A 25,251-nucleotide genomic window follows, 5' to 3' on the forward strand; every position below is an offset into this window, starting at 1 on the left:
AGTAACTGCTACCAGTGTTTGTTCCGCTATCATGTAATCATACAATAAAGGATCCTTCTTTCTATGCATTCGCAATACATTACATTTGTCTATGTTAAGGGTCAGTTGCCACTTCCTGCACCAAGTGCCTATCCGCTGCAGATCTTCCTGCATTTCGCTACAATTTTCTAATGCTGCAACTTCTCTGTATACTACAGCATCATCCGCGAAAAGCCGCATGGAACTTCCGACACCATCTACTAGGTCATTTATATTTATTGTGAAAAGCAATGGTCCCATAACACTCCCCTGTGGCACGCCAGAGGTTACTTTAACGTCTGTAGACGTCTCTCCATTGAGAACAACATGCTGTGTTCTGTTTGCTAAAAACTCTTCATTCCAGCCACACACCTGGTCTGATATTCCGTAGGCTCTTACTTTGTTTATCAGGCGACAGTGCGGAATTGTATCGAACGCCTTCCGGAAGTCAAGAAAAATAGCATCTACCTGGGAGCCTGTATCTAATATTTTCTGGGTCTCATGAACAAATAAAGCGATTTGGGTCTCACACGATCGCTGTTTCCGGAATCCATGTTGGTTCCTACATACTAGATTCTGGGTTTCCAAAAACGACATGATACTCGAGCAAAAAACATGTTCTAAAATTCTAAAACAGATCGACGTCAGAGATCTATAGTTTTGCGCATCTGCTCGACGACCCTTCTTGAAGACTGGGACTTCCTGTGCTCTTTTCCAATCATTTGGAACCCTCCGTTCCTCTAGAGACTTGCGGTACACGGCTGTTAGAAGAGGGGCAAGTTCTTTCGCGTACTCTGTGCAGAATCGAATTGGTATCCCGTCAGGTCCAGTGGACTTTCATCTGTTGAGTGATTCCAGTTGCTTTTCTATTCCTTGGACACTTATTTCGATGTCAGCCATTTTTTCGTTTGTGCGAGGACTTAGAGAAGGAACTGCAGTGCGGTCTTCCTCTGTGAAACAGCTTTGGAAAAAGGTGTTTAGTATTTCTGCTTTACGCGTGTCATCCTCTGTTTCAATGCCATCATCATCCCGGAGTGTCTGGATATGCTGTTTCGAGCCACTTACTGATATAACGTAAGACCAGAACTTCCTAGGATTTTCTGTCAAGTCAGTACATAGAATTTTACTTTCGAATTCACTGAACGCTTCACGTATAGCCCTCCTTACGCTAACTTTGACATCGTTTAGCTTCTGTTTGCCTGAGAGGTTTTGACTGCGTTGAAACTTGCAGTGAAGCTCTCTTTGCTTTCGCAGTAGTTTCCTAACTTTGTTGTTGTACCACGGTGGGTTTTTGCCGTCCCTCACAGTTTTACTCGGCACGTACCTGTCTAAAACGCATATTACGATTGCCTTGAACGTATTACATAAGCACTCAACATTGTCAGTGTCGGAACAGAAATTTTCGTTTTGATCTGTTAGGTAGTCTGAAATCTGCCTTCTATTACTCTTGCTAAACAGATAAACCTTCCTCCCTTTTTTTATATTCCTATTAACTTCCATATTCAGGGATGCTGCAATGGCCTTATGATCACTGATTCCCTGTTATGCACATACAGAGTCGAAAAGTTCGCGTCTGTTTGTTATCAGTAGGTCCAAGATGTTATCTCCACAAGTCGGTTCTCTGTTTCATTGCTCGAGGTAATTTTCGGATAGTGCACTCAGTATAATGTCACTCGATGCTCTGTCCCTACCACCCGTCCTAAACATCTGAGTGTCCTAGTCTATATCTGGTAAATTGAAATCTCCACCTAAGACTATAACATGCTGAGAAAGTTTATGTGAAATGTATTCCAAATTTTCTCTCAGTTGTTCTGCCACTAATGCTGCTGGGTCGGGAGGTCGGTAAAAGGAGCCAATTATTAACCTAGCTCGGTTGTTCAGTGTAACCTCCACCCATAATAATTCACAGGAACTATCCACTTCTACATCACTACAGGATAAACTACTACTAACAGCGACGAACACTCCACCACCGGTTGCATGCAATCTATCCTTTCTAAACACCTTCTGTACCTTTGTAAAAATTTCGGCAGAATTTATCTCTGGCTTCAGCCAGCTTTCTGTGCCTATAACGTTTTCAGCTTCGGTGCTTTCTATCAGCGCTTGAAGTTACGGTACTTTACCAACGCAGCTTCGACAGTTTACAATTACAATACCGATTGCTGCTTGGTCCCCGCATGTCCTGACTTTGCCCCACACCCGTTGAGGCTGTTGCCCTTTCTGTACTTGCCCAAGGACATCTAACCTAAAAAACCGCCCAGCCCACGCCACACAACCCCTGCTACCCGTGTAGCCGCTTGTTGCGTGTAGTGGACTCCTGACCTATCCAGCGGAACCCGAAACCCCACCACCCTATGGCGCAAGTCGAGGAATCTGTAGCCCACACGGTCGCAGAACCGTCAGAGCCTCTGATTCAGACCCTCCACTCGGCTCTGTACCAAAGGTCCGCAGCCAGTCCTGTGGACGATGCTGCAGATGGTGAGCTCTGCTTTCATCCCGCTAGCGAGACTGGCAGTCTTCACCAAATCAGATAGCCGCCGGAAGCCAGAGAGGATTTCCTCCGATCCATAGCGACACACATCATTGGTGCCGACATGAGCGACCACAGGCAGATGGGTGCACCCTGTACCCTTCATGGCATCCGGAAGGACCCTTTCCACATCTGGAATGACTCCCCCCGGTATGCACACGGAGTGCACATTGGTTTTCTTCCCCTCTCTTTCTGCCATATCCCTAAGGGGCCCCATTACGCGCCTGACATTGGAGCTCCCAACTACCAGTAAGCCCACCCTCTGCGACCGCCCAGATCTTGCAGACTGAGGGGCAACCTCTGGAACAGGACAAGCAGCCATGTCAGGCCGAAGATCAGTATCAGCCTGAGACAGAGCCTGAGACCGGTTCGTCAGACAAACTGGAGAGGCCTTTCGTTCAGCCCTCCGGAATGTCTTTCGCCCCCTGCCACACCTTGAGACGACCTCCCACTCTACCACAGGTGAGGGATCAGCCTCAATGGGGGCAGTATCCCAGGCAACCACAGTCGTAGTCCGATTGGGGGATGCGTGGGACGAGCTGGCCGTCCCCGACAAACCCCCATCCGGACCCCCACAGTGATGCCCATTGGCAACAGCCTCAAGCTGTGTGACCGAAGCCAACACTGCCTGAAGCTGGGAGCGAAGGGATGCCAACTCCGCCTGCATCCGAACACAGCAGTTGCAGTCCCTATCCATGCTAAAAACTGTTGTGCAAAGAACGTCTGAATTAATCTACAGAGAGCGCAATCAAATTGACACAAAATTTAAACTGTTATTAAAATACAAGATTGCCTAGTAAATGCAATGATGCTGCTACTTGCGCACTGCTGACACACTGCTCGGCGGCGGAAGGAGACTACGCGATTTTACACTATTCAGGTACTAAAACGCGATGCTACAACTCTCAAATACTATAATACGCCCGAAATTTTTGAATTAAACAATGCAAGTACCAAAAACACGCAAATAAATTAAGAATTAAACTATGTAACAAATGAGTGAGCTAGGAGTATACGACTTGCTGCTTATCCAACGGCGGCAGGGAGCACACTCCCTGCAGGGTGTGCGACGCAGAGGCGACGCTGTTTAAATCACTTTGGGTCGATGACAAAAATTGTCAGATATCTCTAGAACATGAAGATGAGTTCTTAGATTAATGGTGGGGCACATGGTTTTCGTAATACTAAATAACAGTTTCACATATGTAATAATAATATTGAACCAAAGACGTTCACCGACTGCAACGAAAACAAAGAATGAAGACTCATAAGCAACAAAACTTTCGTCTTTGATGATAATGTTTATAGCAAGGATAAATAATTTCTTTTTGGCAGACTTTCTTATTAACGTAGCTGCTAGTAAGAAAGATGATATAATGGAAGTGCACTCTCACTTACTTAGTAATACTGGATAAAGAAAGAAACGTAAATTTAATTCGACGCATAATTATTTTGTATTAGTATGTCGTATGACATCCACCCTCTGAGACGAGGAGTCGTACATTTATAATAGCAGGTATTTTAACCTTTATAAGATGCGGCAAGAAACCGAAAGAATAATCAGCTTCATTATGAGTTAGTCTTGCTAATACTTACAATAAAATAAAATATTCATCTACAAGCGATTAAATTTACATTCAATAGTTTTGTCTCACTTTTTAAGTTACGGCGAATATATGCGCCATACACTAAATGCACGGTCTGAAAGAAAATGTGAAACATCCTGAAGGGGAGGAGGAAACTGTATGAAATTTCAGGCGGTGGAAGGGTATGTGATACTAATTAGATAATTACAATGCGGTTTACAAGTAACTTGTCACTATGACCCCGTTTACCAGCATGGCTGGTTACATGCACTGAATCTGTTTGGGAGGGAGCCATAAATGATTGTGCCCTCTTTTGAAGCACGCTGGCCCATAACTGTTGTAACTGGTCCTTGACGTCATAGATACTGTCACTGAAAAGGATTTGACGTGCGAATTGGTTCCACGCGTGTTCTATCAGGGACAGATCTTTGGCTCTTGCTGTTCACAGACACATACGTCGTGTGTGGACGTCTATTCTCCTGCCCAAAAATTCCACCACAGTACGTACAGACAGACATATGAGGACGCAGCAGGTCCGTTGTGTGTACCGTATGGCTATATCTTTAAAGTTCACTTAGTTACTATCAGCCTTGAGCTGAAGTCACATTGGATGGCTTCCCCAATCTGACGCCTGGGAAATGCAGCTGTGACTCTCCCAAACATTGCAAGAATCAGACGTCTCCCCAGTTCAGTGTCATAATCGCCAACGATGGCCATCATATGGTAGTGTAGAGCCTCCATTCGTCGATGAACTCAATGCAATGCCATTAATCAGCAGTCCATTGTTCCGGTCACGGCATCACACTGAACTCAAGAGTTTGTATTGTGCTGTTAAAATGTTAACAGCAGCCTTCTCATGGGACAGCTGCTACCAGTCTCGGACCATTGGTGAACGGCGGAACACAATGTTGTGGGGAGTCCATTACCTGTCCACGGATGACAGGCTCAGATGTGAACAGGTTAGATATGGCGATCCGTCATTGTGGTGGTCAGGCATGGTAGACCAGAGCGTTCGCGACGAGTATGTCAGCCCACACTTTCTCATGCTCTCTGGCATCGGGCCACTGTCACATCCGAAGACACCACAGATCTGGATATTACACGATTTGACCTGCCGGACAAATGGAGGCCCGCAATGACCCCAACTTTGTGAGGTCCTGGTGACGCTATCTGACACGCGTAGGTTGCTGTTCGGCGTCTTTCAGAGTGACCTCACGCATGACGCTGTTCACGCCACTTACGTACCCTATCGGGCGTGGCAACAGTTTTAAACACGGTTATCACTAATGCACTCTGGTGGTCATCATACTTGTCTCAGGGCACTGCAGCTCTGATTATTTATATACTCTCCCATGGTATGTATGAGTACGAAGTTACTTTTATATCCGGCCGTGTCTTCTGGGTGGTTCGCCTATTTCGACAGGCGGTGTATTTTGTATAACTTAATGCTCAATCAACAAAATCATCCCAGTATTTTGTCCAAGACTTAATTTTCAGATTTGCTTGGGAAATAAAGCTGTAGTACATGAATGTGTTCCTCATTAATAAGGCCTAGGTTCGTGCCACCAATGTTGACCACAGACACTAGTACCACAGTGGAAAATGGACAGTGACTGCCTATTAATGCAAAATGTATTGAGACGTAGTTAACTAGTGATATGGCACATAAAGTAATGAAATAATATTGCAAGTGTTGTAGCTTAGATTGAAGAGTTCATAGGGACATCATTTGCGTGCGTGCGTGTGTGTGTGTGTGTGTGTGTGTGTGTGTGTGTGTGTGTGTGTGTGTGTCTGCGGGTGTACATTTTTGAGCTCATGTTGCCACTTATTTTGCACAATATATTGCTTCTGAACTTTTTGTCGTAGAGACTGGCCAATGCATAATAAAAATTGAAAATGTTGAAGTGAGTGTGTTTAATTGACCGACTGATCTGAACATCTAGAAAAGAATACACCTGATTGTACACAATCATTTAAATGACGGTAACCTGTCATCATTCGTCTATAAAATCTTTTGCCTTAATACAACTAATACAACTAACGATAGTACATTAAATCCTTTAATTAATAAGCGCACCATTTACAATGAACGATAACTCAGCACTAAATTGTTAACACAGTCGTGTGTTTATTACATAACCAAGATATTACAATGTGACGAAACATACCAAAATGTCTACTGACTTCATTTTATGCATCCGGATATCACGAACGGTAAGTCACTCAACAAAAGGAATGGTACCAAAGTCGAGGAGTACAGTAATAATACAGAAAAAAGGATATAACAACTAGGGAAAGGGAATGTAGTCTGCATCAAGTATTTCATTTTTTCCCTTCCCACTTTTTGTACTGTTCCCAAGCACCGCGAAAAATGAGTCAATAAAGCAAAACACTGAATGTTTTTAAAATGAAAGTCTGGTGTAGCACCAGTCCCTGAAGAATTTAATAACCGTGGAAGCCCATATCGTTGTTCTTTGAGTTACTGACCCGACCAGTCCACATCGCTGGCAGAAATTCATAAAAAATTTTTGCTGAAGCCCTAATCTGCCCCCACCACTTGTTTTGCAGTTCGTTCACATACCGCTAAGTAAGTACATTCCCTACTAACCGCATTTAGGAAGCGCCTAGGATATTCACTTTTTTATAACCTTTGCGTGCTATTTAATACGGTTCAATGAAAGTTGTATGAAAGTAGTTCCTCCTCGTTATTCATTTTGTGTCGTAAAGAGTTACGCCACGAACCACTGCAGATTCACCGAACAGTGGGATGGGAGAAATTTCTTATCAAACCCTGACGGTCTTCATTACTCGTAAAATTTTAAGCCGCTTGTTGGTTCATCTAAAGCGTTTCCTCTTTTGAAAAAGATCACATATCTGTATCTCAACTCTCATCGGATATCGTAACGGTATTTGAAATGTGTGACCTTAGAAATAAGGTTCCACATGCTTGGTATGTTTGTGACTTGCTGATTTGTTCCCGTTTCCTCAGGTTTGCCGTCAAGTCAATTCATACATCATAACTGACGCTATGTCTTAGAAACAGTGACCCTTTGTTATAATAAATAAAGAAACACCGTCGGGGTAGTAACTCTTTATTTACTGATAACCGGTTTCAATCCACGCTGCAGATTTATCTGCACCACAGATTGAAGTTGTTCTCGCTAGATAACGTTTGTGATCCAAGACGGTGTTTGTTCATTTCCCTATTTACACTCTAAGGCAAAAAAAAAAAGAAAAAGACGAAACATGAAGTGAAACGTCCCCTTAGAAAAATTAATGAATTACTGTGCTGATAAACCTTTTACGTTATTTGATTTTCAAACAGCTGAGCAAAACTGAATGTACTCAGACATTTCTCTCTTTACTTAATCTGATCAACACTAAACTGACACACAATATTTTTAGCGCAACGCAATCTGACTTTCAACAATTCCTACAAAAGAATGGCCCTGACTAACAATAACCTATAACTTTCATGAATCACTTACCTCACAAAAATCTTCGTTACTCGAACTACTGCAATACAGCGAGCGCCAATACTGCCAGCTAAATAAAAGATTCTAACTACTGAAGGCACTAACTACCGATAGGCATAGTTAGCAAATGAAATATTTTGATAGAGAACAAACAATGTATTAACCTTAATAATGTTCATAAGTCATCATATATATATATAGCAGTTCATGATATCCAGTATTACAAATTTTCTCTCTCTGATAGACACACGCCCAGATCGTCCGCTCTCAAAATTCTGCCATCTCTCTCCCCACATCCACCACTGCTGGCGGCTCACCTCCAACTGCGCAACGCTACACGCTGTTCACATCCAACTGCCCAACACTACAATAGCGAATATTCCAACAATGCCAACTAGCCACAGAGTTCACACAGCACAGTCAGTAATTTTCATACAGAGCGAAACGCGGCGCTACCAACATAAAAACCTAAACAGCCTGCTTACAGAAGGGATTATCCGAAATAGACACAAATCTTAGATGTGATGAATATGTACAGACAGACAAATGATCAGACTGGATGATTCAGTCAAGAGAAAGAGTTTCACAATCTGGGCAAGTCTATGTCTGGCCCTTATGAAAGCAGTTATTCGGCTTGGCATTGACTAATAGAGTTGTTGGATGTTTTCCTGAGGGACATCGAGCCAAATCCTGTACAACAGGCTGGTAGGATAATCATAATCCCGAACTGGTTGGAGGGCCCTGCCCTTAATGCTCCAGATGTTCTCAATTGGAGAGAGATTCGGCGACCTTGCTGGCCAACGTAGGATATGGCAGTCACGACGTTGAGCAGTAGATACACTCGGCGTGTGCTGGTGACGTTACCTTGCTGAAATATAAGCCTGGGATGGCTTTCCACGAAGGGCAGCAAAACAAGGCTTTGACGCGCATGCCAGGCAAAGGGGTCTTGCTGTACAATGTAACAGCACTTCGCGCTATCACTCCTCGTAGTTGGACTGTGTGGTAGGCGACCCTCAGGTTGGCCACTCACCGCTGTCTGGGGTGTCTCCAGACACGTGGTCACTGGTCATAGAAGCTCATTTCGATGCACTGAAGACAGTTTTACTCCGATCAATGAGATTCTAGGCCGGAGTTATTCGGGAAACACTCCAAACAGTCACTGGATACCAACCTGACTGTCGCCCAACTTACAGCCCGACAGCCAGGAGTCATGGTCTGGGATACCATTTCTTTTCATAGCAGCACCTATTCGGTTGTCATCCATGACACTCTTACACCATGGCGATACGTCAACGACATTCCAGGCCCGATTGTTTTTTTGCCCTTCATGGCAAGACGTCTTGGGCCTACATTTTAGCGAGATAAAGCGCGCCTGCGAATGGCGAGTGTTTCTGTCTCTTGTCGTCATGCTTTCCAAACTCTACCTTGGCCAGCAGAGTCACCAGACCTTTGCCCAGATTAGAACGTTTGAATCGTTATGGGACAGAATTTGACACGATATCTCTCAGGAGGATATGCAGCAACTCTGTCAAACTCAAGGGTCAGAGGTGGGCCAACGCGCTGCTCTCTTACTCACTTACTCAATTTGTTAAGCTCTTTCTCTTGAATAAAACACCCAATTTCTTCTGAATTTGTAATCATTTGTTTGCCTTTACATGTGCACCACGTGTACCGATCTCAATTCAATGCGGAAAATTCCTCTGGGTGCGTGTTTTTTTTTTTTTTTTCCTTTCTGGAAGGCCATTAGTGATCGACCTATACAGTGGTGTGATGTTTCCTAGACCTTTTGGTGTAGAGGGCAGCGACTGTTAGTGTCTCATTCGTGATGACTGACGTGGAGGGAGGTGTGGATTGTGAAATATTTTTCGGCTTCTTAGTGGATGTGTCGACTTTTGGTACTTATTTGAATGTTGAATTGATAGTGTACGGTAACTCTACATTTTTGCCTGAAGTGGTAAATTGTCTACAGCTCGAATTACTTTGTGTTATAGATTTTCTCATTTGGCAGAAATTTTGGTTTTCTTTTTTTATGTGATTTCGGACACTTATCGATTCGTAACTCAGCGTAGTAGGTTGCACTGTGTCTCAGAATTATTTTAAGAAATTCCTTTTACAATTTCTTTTAGCGTGTTTATTTGAACAGGTTTTGTGTTGGGTAACAATTTCGCTATTTGACAGTTTTGCATTTACTCTTAACATCATTGCAGTTTCAGTACTGTAGCTACTTTGAAGTGACTGAATAGTAGTTGTAGTCACACTGCATGCCTTAGCACATGCTGTATCTGAGAACGCATATGCTTTTAGCTTCGGCTTGTTTCACTGAAAAATTAATATGTCACTATCCTTCTAACATTCTGCGTGGTGTCTGTTTGTTCTAAGTCGTGTCTCCCTATCACTTTCGCGCAACGATGCTCTGAGCGTGTTTTTTAGGGAATTGACTAGTTTGAACCTGGGACCTGTTGCTGGTAAGGAGACGCCAGACCACACATGACATGTAGAGTTAAGTGACACTATCGATGGTATAATCAAATACTTAATGATTTCAGCGTCAGCTTCCCTGCACTCCCTGTAAAAGAATCTTAGTACTAACTAAATTTAGTGGAAAGGGTTCAAGGCCTTCCTATTTTTAGTTAGCTGGTAAAATAACGCCGAAAAGGCAGTTAAGTTTACCATTGGAATTTTTAATCTACTCACAAAACATTGTTTACAAATTGTACTATTGATAAAAGGAAATATTTTAATATAGGAAGATAAAAACCAACTGCGTTCAACAAAAATGTGAACGAATATTCCCTGAATGGGTTTACAAGTACTATAATGGACTGAAGGATGCCCTATGCCATATCACTTCTATAATCTAGGTTTAAGTTAAGTTCCATAAAATAGAAAACTATCAAAAATGGTCTACAGTGAACCTCAATTATATTTAAATATTTATTTAACTTGTCGTAAATTACAGTGGCTGATGTGGCTTCTCAATAATTATATAACAGAAAAATGATCGCGTTTCAGATTTTAACTTCAAGTAGCAAATGTGAATACCACGAAGTTTAATTGACGATCGACACTAGTATTACGTAAAAAGGGGATGTAACAGATGAGACTTCTGCAGTTCTGAGTGAAGCCTTATGCTCTCTTATGCAGCATCGAGTGCGTTCATGACCTTGTCGGTGTTTAGGCAGCGTCATAGTCAGTGGGTGGCGCAGCTCCACACACAACTCTCTTGAACTTCTCCCTACTACTGTTTACCGAAGTTAGTTTAAGAAAAAGGTATCTGGCTGTGTTTTCAGCTGACCAATCAGTGTCTCAGTGTTAACTTTAAGCTCTGCCTACAAACATTCTGTCTATCCCATGAGAAACGTTATACTTGTCATGGTGGGGCAAAGTTTTTTTAATGTATGCTACTCAACAGAGACGCATATAGTCTCACGCTAAAACTTGCAGCTGGTGTGGCCCTTTTAGTGTTATCATAAGATCTATACTGTTCTTCCGGAGGGTTCTATCTTTTAACATGGGCTGGGGGGAGGGGGGGGGGGGGGGTGGACCTCCCGGCGATCGGCCGGCATGTGGGTGTCCATCCCTTGTTGTAGGGCCTTCTAGCCTACACGGCTCTGCTCTCGGCTTCTGTTCTCCTTTCTCCCCTCGGAACTGCGTCTGTTTCATGGTGGGAAGGTATGACTTGATTTTAGGCGTTCTTGTGTTAGTCTGTGGTATTCCATTGGCTCACTCGTTGATTGTATTACTTTGGTTAATTTAATGTCAGGATTTATTCGGAGCTATGTGACATATTGCCGGATTTGCTATCATGTCAGTGTTTTCATGGAAGGTGTTGGATTTGCCTGACACCTTACATCCTCTCTTACCCAAGGAAGCACACACTTAGACAGTCTGGTATCGATGGTGCACTGTCTTGACTGTATTCATGTAGAAGGAAGTTATCTTGCTGATGTCACGGTTACGGGCAGTAAATCTTTTCCGTGGAGTACTGACTGAAGACGGAAGCACAAGTCTGTGCATCCGAGAGGATCTCACAAGACTACAGTGGGCTCTTATTCCTCATCCACCGTACAGCCTGGATCGCACTCCTTCCGCCTTCCAACTGTCTGTTTCGCCGGCCGCGGTGGTCTAGCGGTTCTAGGCGCTCAGTCAGGAACCGCGCGACTGCTTCGGTCGCAGGTTCGAATCCTGCCTCGGGCATGGATCTGTGTGATGTCCTTAGGTTAGTTAGGTTTAAGTAGTTCTAAGTTCTAGGGGACTTACGACCACAGATGTTGAGTCCGATAGTGCTCAGAGCCATTTGAACCATTTGAACTGTCTGTTTCAATGAATGACGCTTTTCGCAGTTAGCGGAAGCGGTATGAGTATGAAGATGGGGTGATTGCTGATGCAGCAAGACGTTAGATCTAACGTCGACCAGTAGAGTGTACCATTCGGTCATAAGGCCCTGCCAGTGAGGTGGTGTTAGGCCATCGCATTGGAAGGAGATTGGGTTAAAAAACAGTGTTTTGTAGCCGAAAGAGTGGGGAAAAATATGGAGTATTGGAATCCTCAATAAAACCATCCTGCATTAAGAAGAATAAGTTTTCCTTACTTATTGAGCGCTCCTCGTATTTATTATGTAGAGTGACTTGCTTTCAGTTAGTTTGAATTTCAATGTTGGTCGATGACCTTCAGTATACACGTGCTTGTTCTGTAAAAGACTATGTGAGTACACAGGAAACCACTCTGTGAGCACATAACCACGGCGCTGTAGCTCTTCCAGTTCGCTCAATGTTGCACATCACGAGCTTTGACTGTTCACTGTTTCTATTTTCCTACTCTTTTTCACGGCCCAGTACACCTTCTTCCCGTTATAATGCTTGATCTGTGTTCAGGTTTTGAATGGTTATCCACTGGGCCATCTTACCACTGAGACTGAGAGGGGATGGGCCATGTGGGCCATGCCGCAATAAGGGCGTCATCGAGCTTCGCGTTTTCGCAAAGAGATGTCACTGAGTTTGGCGGCAAACCAGAGCGTCGCAGATATTCATTGGCGCTTGTAGAGGGTTTACGGCGAACTGGCAGCGAAAAGAAGCTTGGCTAGTCGTTCGGCGAGGCATCTGCCGTCATCGCTGTAAGATCACTCAAACCTGTTGGATGTCCCGTGTGCTGGCCGGCCGCGCAAAGTTGTGACTCCCGCAGTGTTGCAACGTGTGGACACTCCCATTCGAGGTGATCGTCGGATCACAATCAGACACGTCGTTTCACATCTTGACTTCTCTGATGGTAGTGCTGACACACTTGTCCACAAATCTTGGTATTCAAAGATGTGTGCCTGCAGGATTACTCACCGTCCGACACAAACCATAAACAGCAACGAAGGACAATCGGTGCTGAGCTGCCTGCGCGTTACGACGTTGATTACTTTCATCGAACATCGTCACAGGAGATGAAACATAGGATCATTACTTCGAACCGCAATACAACGACAATCAGTGGAGTGGCTACAAACCACGTCCCCGACGAAGCAGAAGTTCAAAGCCACACCCTTAGCCAATAATGTCATTGCGATGTTCCTCTGGAAACGTGAAGGGGTTATGCCGTTTGAACTCCTTCCTCATGAAGCAGCGATCAACTCGGACGCCTATGGTGCTACCCTCAAGTTCAAAAATGTTCGTGAAATCTTATGGGATTTGACTGCTAATGTCATCAGTCCCTAAGCTTGCACACTACTTAACCTATATTATCCTTAGGACAAACACACACACCCATGCCCGAGGGAGGACTCGAACCTCTGCCGGGACCAGCCGCACAGTCCATGAGTGCAGCGCCTTAGTCTGCTCGGCTAATTCTGCGCGGCCTACCCTCATGAAACTGAAAAAAATGACTTCAGCGTGTTTGTCGTCACGGAAATGCAAACTTCCCTTTCCCCGTGACAACCCAAGGTTCAAATGGTTCAAATGGCTCTGAGCACTATGGGATTTAACATCTGAGGTCATCAGTCCCCTAGACATTGAACTACTTAAACCCAATTAACCTAAGGACATCACACACATCCATGCCTGAGGCAGAATTCGAACCTGCAGCGTGGTTCCGGACTGAAATGACTAGAAGCGCTTGGCCACAGCAGACAGCACAACCAAAGCCCTCGCACAAGTATGCTTACCTGAGGGGAGATCATGAAAAATCAAGGGAATTTTCATCCTCATCCTCCCTACAGCGACTGATGACCTCAGCAGTTAAGTCCCATAGTGCTCAGAGCCATTTGAACCATTTTAGCCTCCCTACAGCCCACATAGCGCATCTTCCGACTTCTGCTTGTCTGAATAAAGGATGAATTCCATGGGGACGAGTGGGTGTTCTGTGTTGGTACAAGGTTCCCTCACGGGGGTGCAGTAGCGACTGCCCACTGTCACTGCAGGTGAGAATTTCTACCTGATCTTCGACACTGTAAGACGGATGGATGACTGCGGAAGTAAGGGAGAGTTGTCATAACCGCCAAGCCAGTCGCAAGTAACTGTACCACTTTTATCAACCATGTACATTCATTTTATACCGCCTTTCCTTTGCAACGAGTATAAGCATTCGTCTGGACTGTGGAAAGAGTGAGGCAACGCAGAACTACCGTGCATTTTGCGGCTGCCTACATTCCAGTCTTCCGGGTGTGATTAAAAATAATCGAAAGTGTTCCAGCGCAAACATTATGTACGTACGTACGGCCAATTACCAGTATCCAGTTACTGTGGCTTTGTGTGTAATTCTCTGAAGCTAGCATGCGTTGGGAGTTTGTCCCACGCATCAGTACCGACCTATTTTTTCAATAGAGCTCTCCGGGCCACAAATTCCGCGAGAATCGCTTTGTGAGGTGCATCTCAAGCCAGCAGAAGTCGTAACTCCTCCTGGCACTCCCAACAACATAACCCCAGAGAGCAGTACCGTCCGTCACCAACACTGCTAGCAACTGCAGCGAAGTCCATGCTCCACAGTCACAGGTACCGTCGTCTTCCTCTGTGAACAGTCTGTCTCTGTTTCCTTAATCTAATATCCTATGTACAAATATCGTTCATCATAGAGCCTGTCCAAAAATGAAGTTTAATTAAGAAAAGAACAGTGATCAAGTTCCAAGTGACAAGACTCTGTCTCGGGAGGATGAACGTTCAAACCCGCGTCCGGCCATACTGACTGGGGTTTTCCGCGGTTTTCCTAATACCCTTTTTTTTCATAATACGGGGCCATTACACTGTTGTTTATTTGCAGTGTTACATTTACACATACACAATCATGATTTCGGCTTCAAAGTGCCATTATCAAGTGTTTTAAGTGTTATACAGTGCCTAAGATGATATAGTGTCGCCGGCCGAAGTGGCCGTGCGGTTAAAGGCACTGCAGTCTGGAACCGCAAGACCGCTGCGGTCGCAGGTTCGAATCCTGCCTCGGGCATGGATGTTTGTGATGTCCTTAGGTTAGTTAGGTTTAACTAGTTCTAAGTTCTAGGGGACTAATGACCTCAGCAGTTGAGTCCCATAGTGCCCAGAGCCATTTGAACCATTTTGATATAGTGTCGTAGTGTATTTTAAATGTGACAGTATGCCATCTTAGGCACTGTATAACACTTAAAACACTTGATAATGGCACTTTGAAGCCGAAATCAGGATTTTTTAAGTGTAAATGTAACACTGTAAATAAACTGACTTGAAAGAAAGGTTCGTAAAATCGTTTAAGACCAATGAGGAAATGGTTCCTTTGAAAAGATACGGCCAATTTCCTTGTGCATCCTTATAAACATGAGACTGTGCTCCGTCTCTAATTACCTCGTTGTCGACTAGACGTTAAACACTAGCCTCCTCCACTGATTACACTCTCCACAATCGTTAAGAGCTTCCGGGAAGGTTTAAAGCCTCATCGACATTAGGGCAGGACAGTTACTGTTAAATACAAGTAAAGAGAAATATAACATCAAACAGGGTTGGAAGTTAACAATCTGGAAGAATCTTGATATGCTAACAGAGAGTGTTTTGCAGAGTTATACTTAACTATACAATCGAAAATAGCGACATTACTCCAGTCAAATGTTGTGGTACCACCGCATTCTGCAAGTTCATATAGTTCACAGGAAATAATGCTCCCAGTAGCTTCATTGGCGGAATTCTACGGTAGCGTCGCAGAATTGCTGCATTTTTTTCTATACCTTTAAAACACTGGGTATAGGCAAAGAGGTCGTAACTGATGTACAGCGGTGTTTTTATTTGTTTTCATGTGTGTCTCATGAACCTCATACGCTGGCTGAAGACTTATCGGTTACGGAAAGCAACTTTAACACTGCATGGCATCTCATTGTTCAAAGGTACAACCAACCCATGTTAAAGAACTCCTGAATTTGTCCAACGTTAGACGTACGGATGTTAATCAGCCAGCTAATGAGAAATCAGGACGCGAATGAGGTCATGCAAATCGGAATTCCATTGCATTAGGTATTCCTGTCACCCATTTCTCTGGTTCACATTAGTGTGAATCTCAGGAAACAGTGATACTCTAAAACAGCTGATACCACTTTTCCTCGTCTGAAAGATCTGGTGACATCTCTGGAAACCACTTATAAGACTTAGGAGATTGTTCATTCAGTCAAAGTTCTGCAACATTTCCAGCAGCCGGCTGGAAATCATGCTACGGCAGAAGGGTACGGTTCTCGAAGGACTTATCTCGTCACTGCTACCGACTGCGAGTTCTTTAACACACAATGTACAGGTATGCGCTACGGTCGCAGGTTCGAATCCTGCCTCGGGCATGGATGTTTATGATGTCTTTAGGTTAGTTAGGTTTAAGTAGTTCTAAGTTCTAGGGGACTGATGACCTCAGACGTTGAGTCCCATCGTGCTCAGAGCCATTTGAACCATTTGTACAGGTATGTCGGTATGCTAAGTAGAAGGCGAGCGATATTCCTACCAGCATAGACTTTGTGAACAGACAAAAACTGTGTTGTCTAGGCGTGAATCATAGGCAGAAGGGATCTGCCGGTAGCTGCCGTCGGCCGGGGTGGTCTAGCGGTTCTAGGCGCTCAGTCCGAAGCCGCGCGACTGCTACGGTCGCATGTTCGAATCCTGCCTCGGGCATGGATGTGTGTGATGTCCTTAGGTTAGTTAGGTTTAAGTAGTTCTAAGTTCTAGGGGACTGATGACCATAGATGTTAAGTCCCATAGTGCTCAGAGCCATTTGAACCATTTTTGAGCCGGTAGCTGCCGCATTCGTAACAACAAAATAAGCTACTGTACAAGGAGCAAGTCACTTATAGTGTCGGTAGAAACCAAGACGCGAATATACCACAATAACAAACACACTGTGCACTAAAAAGGAGCTACCAGCTTGCAAAAATACTGTTATCAACTGTCCTCATAAACATAGCCGACAAAACTGGTAATGTGCACCAATGCAGAGCACTTCTTCGCAGAGCACAACAAATGAACTTCATGTTTAAAAATTCAGCTTGTGGAATGGGACTACAGCTCAGCCGACATCCAATTTCAGTACGTGATATCACCGACGTTCAAGCCATAGAGTCGCGACACATTTGTGAGATGCACATTTCCTCAGGAGCTGCCGACTGTCGCACATCTGCTGTCGGCGCAATACTACCACGCATAAAAGGGCCACTCCCACAGCATCCCTTGTAATCTGCAAATGAAAACTGGTGAGATTGATCATGCACTTGGAACACCGATACGTCTTGACGTATTGAAACATGATCTGCTAATGAGGGATAACCGCACAGCCCTACAGGTCACGTTGTTCGGTTGGATTGAGTCAGAGTAAATACGTCATCCAATGAAGTGCAATGTGCGAAGGGTGCTGTCATGCCTGGCATGCAACAACAACCATAACATTGAGGACCAAAAGTTGTGGCAGCAGAAAGGAATGATTTCTGTGTGAGAAGCATTTTGCGAAATCAAATTAGAGGAATGTTAAACACAGGAGAACTTCACACGACAGCAAAGGAATTAATTCGTATGGTGCAAGAAAAAGACTATAACAAGGACATCAAAGAACTACAATACGGCTGAACAATTTCCCAGAAAGGCAAATTCATCTCACTTCATCCCTTCCTGAACGAGGATCTATTGTTAAAGGCGGGCTGCAGACTGAAAGAGCCAAAGGCCTCTTACAGTCAGGAGAGCCCCATGATTCTCCCTCCTAAGCATCGTGTGTAACTAAACTGATAATCATGGGCGAGCATCAACGTTTGCTGCACACGGAACCTCAACTTCAGTTAACAAGCCTTATAAAATGGTACTGGATACCATACGGAAGATCTGTAATCAGACAAATAATCCACAATTGCCTTACTTGTTACCGCTTGGAAACAGCCACTCAAGGAGTAATTTCCTTCCGTCCAAGCAGAACAATGCATAACTTCCCTTAATTGTGGGGTTGACTATGAAGGACCCTATACGTCAGTCATCTCAAGCTTTCAGTGCTGTTCTTCGAAGATTTATTTCACGTCGAGCTGTTTGCACAAACGTTTACTGCACAAACAGTTCACTTCTCAGTTCCAGGCAACACAAATGCAGAACTATGCAACACAGAATGGTACACAGTGGCATTTTATCACGCTCCAGAGTTTTCTCGACTATGGGAAATCAGTATAAAATCCGTCACGACACATTTAAAGAGAGTCGTGGAAAACCAAGTGTTGATGTTTGAAAAATTACACAAACTTCTGAAGCGTGTTTGAGTTCCCTCCCCATTATGCAACTTCCTGATAATCCTGATGAATTCTCATACCTTACTTCAGGCCATTTTCCTGTCGGTGAATCCTTAACAAAAATGCCAGAGCCAGACTTGCTTTTGGAGCCACTATCCAGGTTGTCGAGATGGCAGCTCATCTAGCAGTGTAAGCAACATGTTTGGGAACGGTGGTCAAAAGACTATCTATCACGGTTGCAGCAGAGAACTATTTGGTCATCAATGAAAGACAATCTACAGTCAGGTATATTTAGTTCCCCTGAAAGAAGACAAATTGCCACCTATCGTGTGGCGATCTAGGGTCCATCTTTGCACACACCCTGGTGCTGATGATTTGGTGCGAGTTGTTTCTGTGCACACAGCAACAGAAAACTATAAACGACCTCTGTCGAAAATTTGTGCTGTTCCATAGGAAATATAGATTCAAGCGCACATAAATATTTAATATCTGACCTTACGTTTATTTTTCCCATAAGTCACATGATTTCTTTTCGATCTTTCATTTCCTTGGTTGTGTGAGGTAACTTGTACTAGGTTTGATTATATGCATTTGTCTACATCTACATCTACATGGATACTCTGAAAATCACATTTAAGTGCCTGGCAGAGAGTTCATCGAACCACCTTCACAATTCTCTATTATTCCAATCTCGTACAGCACGCGGAAAGGATGTAAACCTATACCTTTCCGTACGAGCTCTGATTTCCCTTATTTTATCGTGGTGACCGTTCCGCCCTGTGTAGGTCGGTGTCAACAAAATATTTTCGCATTCGGAGGAGAAAGTTGGTGATTGGAATTTCGTGAGAAAATTCCGTCGCAACGAAAAACGCCTTTCTTTCAATGATTTCCAGCCCAAACCCAGTAATTTATATAAATTAGTGGGTGGAATATTTTGTGTTGGTTCAAGCTTCTCTCATGAGCATGCAGAAGCGAATGGTTACTGCCGCTGCAGATAAGAATTTATATGAGGCGTTCGGATGAAGGTGGAAGTACGAGAGACTGACCGCCAAACCGCTCGTTCGTAACTGTGTTCCTGTAACTCTGTTTCATGACGTAGTTTATAATATGTAGTCCACCTTTACCGACCATGTGCTTTCATTTTGTTTCGCCTTTCCTTTGCGACGACTGTATGCATTCGTCTGACCGTGGAATGCGCGAGGCCGCACAGAATTACTACGCGTTTTGCGGCTACGTACAATGGGGTTAAGGAAGCAGCAAGACGGTAGCTTCGTCGTCGACAAACGGAATGGTACCAGGTGGGCATACAGGCCATGCCTGTAAGGTGGCATACAGCTGTCATATTTAACGGAGATTATGATGAGAAATAGAATTTTGTAGCCAAAAGAGTGACGAACAGGTATTGAAAACCTAAATAAAACAGACCCGCTTCCAGAAAAAAAAGTGTTGTATTACACTACTGGCCATTAAAATTGCTACGCCATGAAGATGTGCTACAGACTCGAAGTTTAACCGACAGGAAGAAGATGCTTGCTGTGATATGCAAATGATTAGCTTTTCAGAGCATTTACACAAGATTGGCGCCGGTGGTGACACCTACAAAGTGCTGACAAGAAGAAAGTTTCCAACCGATTTCTCATACACAAACAGCAATTGAATGGCGTTGCCTGGTGAAACGTTGTTGTGATGCCTCGTGTAAAGAGCAGAAACGCGTACCATCACGTTTCCGACTTTGATAAATGTCGGATTGTAGCCTATCGCGATTGCGGTTTATCGTATCGCGATATTGCTGCTCGCGTCGGTCGAGATCCAATGACTGTTAGCAGAATATGGAATCGGTGGGTTCAGGAGGGTAATACGGAACGCCGTGCTGCATCCCTACGGCCTCGTATCACTAGCAGTCGAGATGACAGGCATCGCATGGCTGTAACGGATCGTACAGCCACGTCTCGATCCCTGAGTCAACAGATGGGGACGTTTGCAAAACAACGACCATCTGCACGAACAGTACGACGACGTTTGCAGCAGCATGGACTATCAGTTCGGAGACCAGGGCTGCGGTTACCCTTGACACTGCATCACAGACAGGAGCGCCTGCGATGGTGTACTCAACGACGAACCTGGGTGCACGAATGGCAAAACGTCATTTTTTCGGATGAATCCAGATTCTGTTTGCAGCATCATGATGGTCGCATTCGTGTTTGGCGACATCGCGGTGAACGCACGTTGGAAGCGTGTATTCGTCATCGCCATACTGGGGTATCACCCGGCGTGATGGTATGGGGTGCCATTGGTTACACGTCTCGGCCACCTCTTGTTCGACTGCACTTTGAACAGTGGACGTTACATTTCAGATGTGTTACGACCCGTGGCTCTACCCTTCATTCGATCGCTGTGAAACCCTACATTTCAACAGGATGATGCACGACCGCATGTTGCTGGTCCAGTAGTGGCCTTTCTGGATACAGAAAATGTTCGACTGCTGCCCTGGCCAGCACATTCTCCAAATCTCTCACCAATTGTAAACGTCTGTTCAATGGTGGCCGATCAACTGGCTCGTCACAATACGCCAGTCACAACTCTTGACGAACTGTGGTATCGTGTTGAAACTGCATGGGCAGCTGTACCTGTACACACCATCCAAGGTCTGTTTGACTCGATGCCCAGGTGTATCAAGGCCGTTATTACGGCCAGAGGTGGTTGTTCTGGGAACTGATTTCTCAGGATCTATGCACCCAAATTGCATGAAAATGTAATCGCATGTCAGTTCTAGTATAATATATTTGTCCAATGAATACCCGTTTGTCATCTGCATTTCTTCTTGGTGTAGCATTTTTAATGGTCAGTAGTGTGCTTATTGAACACCCTTTGTAGAAAGTCTAATGAAGTGGATGGGGTGGAAGAAAATTTATGGCGCAATTTGACTAGAAGACGCAATTGTTTGATGCCTCACATCCTGAGGCATCTAGCAGTAGTACATTTTCGTAATGGGATGATGTGCGGGAGGTAAAAAATTTAGATGAAGAGCAGGGCTCAAATACAGAAACCAGGTTGACAAGGATGTAGGTCACAGTAGTTATGCAGAAATGAAGAGGTTTACAAAGAAGAGACTAGCATAGATAGCTGCACCAATCCAGTCTCTAGGCTGAAAACCACTACTACAAAGTCCGCAGCTCGTGGTCGTGCGGTAGCGTTCTCGATTCCCGCGCCCTGGTTCCCGGGTTCGATTCCCGGCGAGGTGAGGGATTTTCTCTGCCTCGTGATGACTTATTGTGTGATGTCCTTAGGTTAGTTAGGTTAAAGTAGTTCTAAGTTCTAGGGGACTGATGACCATAGATGTTAAGTCCCACAGTGCTCAGTGCCATTTTTGAACCACTACTACAAGAATGGGGGGTATGACTACATATCAATCTGGTGCAAAGTTCTCTTGGCATTCGAAGCAGTTCGTAACACGACTGTCAATCCACGGCAGTTCTTTCACCTCCATCACAACTACGCAGCAGTCGTCGACACACCACCTCGGGCAACGCGACAGGGCCCAAAGTGGTGATGCCACAGTCCGAATGCCCTCCGACGCTCTTTGTGGAGGAATTCGATGCCCTTTTGGTTGGTATTGCTGTGCTGTGTAGCAAAACAGCAAGTGTCGAGTATGTGACGTCAGCCGCTGGCGCCGTGGGCTGGGTGAGGTAGCGGCTGGCCGCAGGCTGCCGGCACAGACAGTGCGCGGTGCGGAGCGTTTCGCTGCCACTGCTCCCATTCGCCTTTAGTGCAGCATTGCGGAGGCGGTGAAACAGCCAGGCGCTCCTGTTTGCTTTGACCAGAGAGCAGCGTATGCTCTCAGGCGGTTTTAGGACCGTTATGATACTTTGTAAAGTATCATAGTTGACTGGCTCTGTCCCGTCTACCAGTGGGTGTCTCAAAAAGAACACTGGATTTGAAATGCCCATTATTTTGTTTATTGTTGTTGCCAACACTGCTTTTCATGCTTTTTTTTATCAATGATCACTTGAGCTCATATTTTGATACTGTGCTTTTGTTCTCCAGGTCAGTGTTTGTGCAGTAGCGGCACGGAAATGTACTGTACGGTATAGCAAATGCTGCATCTGAAAACTTGCTACAGGAATGGTTCAAAGATTTGCAAAAACTTTTCGACAACTTCGTAGTATTTAAGGAAACAACAGTACACCAAATGGATCAACCACTCGTAGGTTGATCAAGAAATCTAAAAAAAGAAAGTTGATTCGACAACACACAGGAAAAGCCCTGGACGTCCTCAAAGTCGTCGGAGTGAGACATATATGGCTGTGCATAGTTCTGTTACTGTGTGTCCTATATAATCATGTCGTCGTCGTCGTCGTGTTCAAAAAATGCGCATGTGTACAGCAACAGTGCACAGAATCCTAACAAAAGTTTTGCTCGTAACCCGTGCAGAGTTCAGTTAACACAGAAACTTACACCAGCGGATCATGGAAAACGAAGGCATTTTTGTGCGATGGTTCCGGAAAATGAAACTAGGGATCCATGGTTACACAAACTGCATCATTTTCTTAGATGAAGCTCACTTATATTTAAAAAGTTTTGTAAACAAGAATAACTGTGGAATATCGGGATCAGAGAACCCAAGAGTAATTCACGAAAAAGACAGGTAACCCAGCAAGTTCCAGTTTGGTGTGGGATTTCGAGTGGGCGCTTAATCAGTCCTTACTTCTTTGAAGATGAACAAGTCAGAAATCTCTTGGTGAATGGAGTTCGTTATTGTGCGTTGCTCACTGCTTTCCTTTGGCCCAGTTTGGATCAAATGAATATGGACAATTTATGTTCCAACAAGCTGGCGCCAAACTTCAGGAGATAAAACCACTCTGTTGCGTGGAAAGTTCCTGGACAGACTAATTTGGTTACGAGGAGACAAAATACACCCTCCTCGATCTTGTGAACTGAGACCGCACGAGTTTTTCCTGTGGGGGTACGTTAAGTCACGAGTTTACCAGAACAAACCCCGTAATTTGTAGAAACTCAGACAAGAAATTCGACATGTCCAAGATTGAGGAAGTATGTGTGTGGGTGATATTTAACTTCATGGATCGAGCTATCAGATGTAGAGACAGTAGAGGGAGTCATATGAGCGACATTTTATTTCATTTGAACCTCAACATTTCCTGAAGAGAATGGTGTGTTTTGTTTGCTTCTTTCAAACAAATAAATTCGATTTGTAGCATATTTCCAGAGTGAGTCAGTCAGTCGGAAATAAAGTATGTACTCACACTCCAGAAAATTTTGTATCAAATAATGCATAAAAGGTATAAAACACGGAATTATGCCATCTAATTTTTCTTTTTGTAGACCTCAGAATGTCACGATGCATCCAAGCAATCGCATCCAGAAAAGTGTAGATATTACAAACAAATACACTCCTGGAAATGGAAAAAAGAACACATTGACACCGGTGTGTCAGACCCACCATACTTGCTCCGGACACTGCGAGAGGGCTGTACAAGCAATGATCACACGCACGGCACAGCGGACACACCAGGAACCGCGGTGTTGGCCGTCGAATGGCGCTAGCTGCGCAGCATTTGTGCACCGCCGCCGTCAGTGTCAGCCAGTTTGCCGTCGCATACGGAGCTCCATCGCAGTCTTTAACACTGGTAGCATGCCGCGACAGCGTGGACGTGAACCGTATGTGCAGTTGACGGACTTTGAGCGAGGGCGTATAGTGGGCATGCGGGAGGCCGGGTGGACGTACCGCCGAATTGCTCAACACATGGGGCGTGAGGTCTCCACAGTACATCGATGTTGTCGCCAGTGGTCGGCGGAAGGTGCACGTGCCCGTCGACCTGGGACCGGACCGCAGCGACGCACGGATGCACGCCAAGACCGTAGGATCCTACGCAGTGCCGTAGGGGACCGCACCGCCACTTCCCAGCAAATTAGGGACACTGTTGCTCCCGGGGTATCGGCGAGGACCATTCGCAAACGTCTCCATGAAGCTGGGCTACGGTCCCGCACACCGTTAGGCCGTCTTCCGCTCACGCCCCAACATCGTGCAGCCCGCCTCCAGTGGTGTCGCGACAGGCGTGAATGGAGGGACGAATGGAGACGTGTCGTCTTCAGCGATGAGAGTCGCTTCTGCCTTGGTGCCAATGATGGTCGTATGCGTGTTTGGCGCCGTGCAGGTGAGCGCCACAATCAGGACTGCATACGACCGAGGCACACAGGGCCAACACCCGGCATCATGGTGTGGGGAGCGATCTCCTACACTGGCCGTACACCACTGGTGATCGTCGAGGGGACACTGAATAGTGCACGGTACATCCAAACCGTCATCGAACCCATCGTTCTACCATTCCTAGACCGGCAAGGGAACTTGCTGTTCCAACAGGACAATGCACGTCCGCATGTATCCCGTGCCACCCAACGTGCTCTAGAAGGTGTAAGTCAACTACCCTGGCCAGCAAGATCTCGGGATCTGTCCCCCATTGAGCATGTTTGGGACTGGATGAAGCGTCGTCTCACGCGGTCTGCACGTCCAGCACGAACGCTGGTCCAACTGAGGCGCCAGGTGGAAATGGCATGGCAAGCCGTTCCACAGGACTACATCCAGCATCTCTACGATCGTCTCCATGGGAGAATAGCAGCCTGCATTGCTGCGATAGGTGGATATACACTGTACTAGTGCCGACGTTGTGCATGCTCTGTTGCCTGTGTCTATGTGCCTGTGGTTCTGTCAGTGTGATCATGTGATGTATCTGACCCCAGGAATGTGTCAATAAAGTTTCCCCTTCCTGGGACAATGAATTCACGGTGTTCTTATTTCAATTTCCAGGAGTGTATATGCCACGTCTTATAATTTATTAAGAGCCTAGGTCTCCTGAAAATTCACTTGTCAAAATGTAGGAGTCATTCACATACAGCACTACTTAGGTGTGGACAGTGGTCATGTTGAAATCCCCTGAGTAAAATTTCAGG

The sequence above is a fragment of the Schistocerca americana genome, chromosome 6 (genome assembly GCF_021461395.2).
Source record: "Schistocerca americana isolate TAMUIC-IGC-003095 chromosome 6, iqSchAmer2.1, whole genome shotgun sequence".
Taxonomy (NCBI): domain Eukaryota; kingdom Metazoa; phylum Arthropoda; class Insecta; order Orthoptera; family Acrididae; genus Schistocerca; species Schistocerca americana.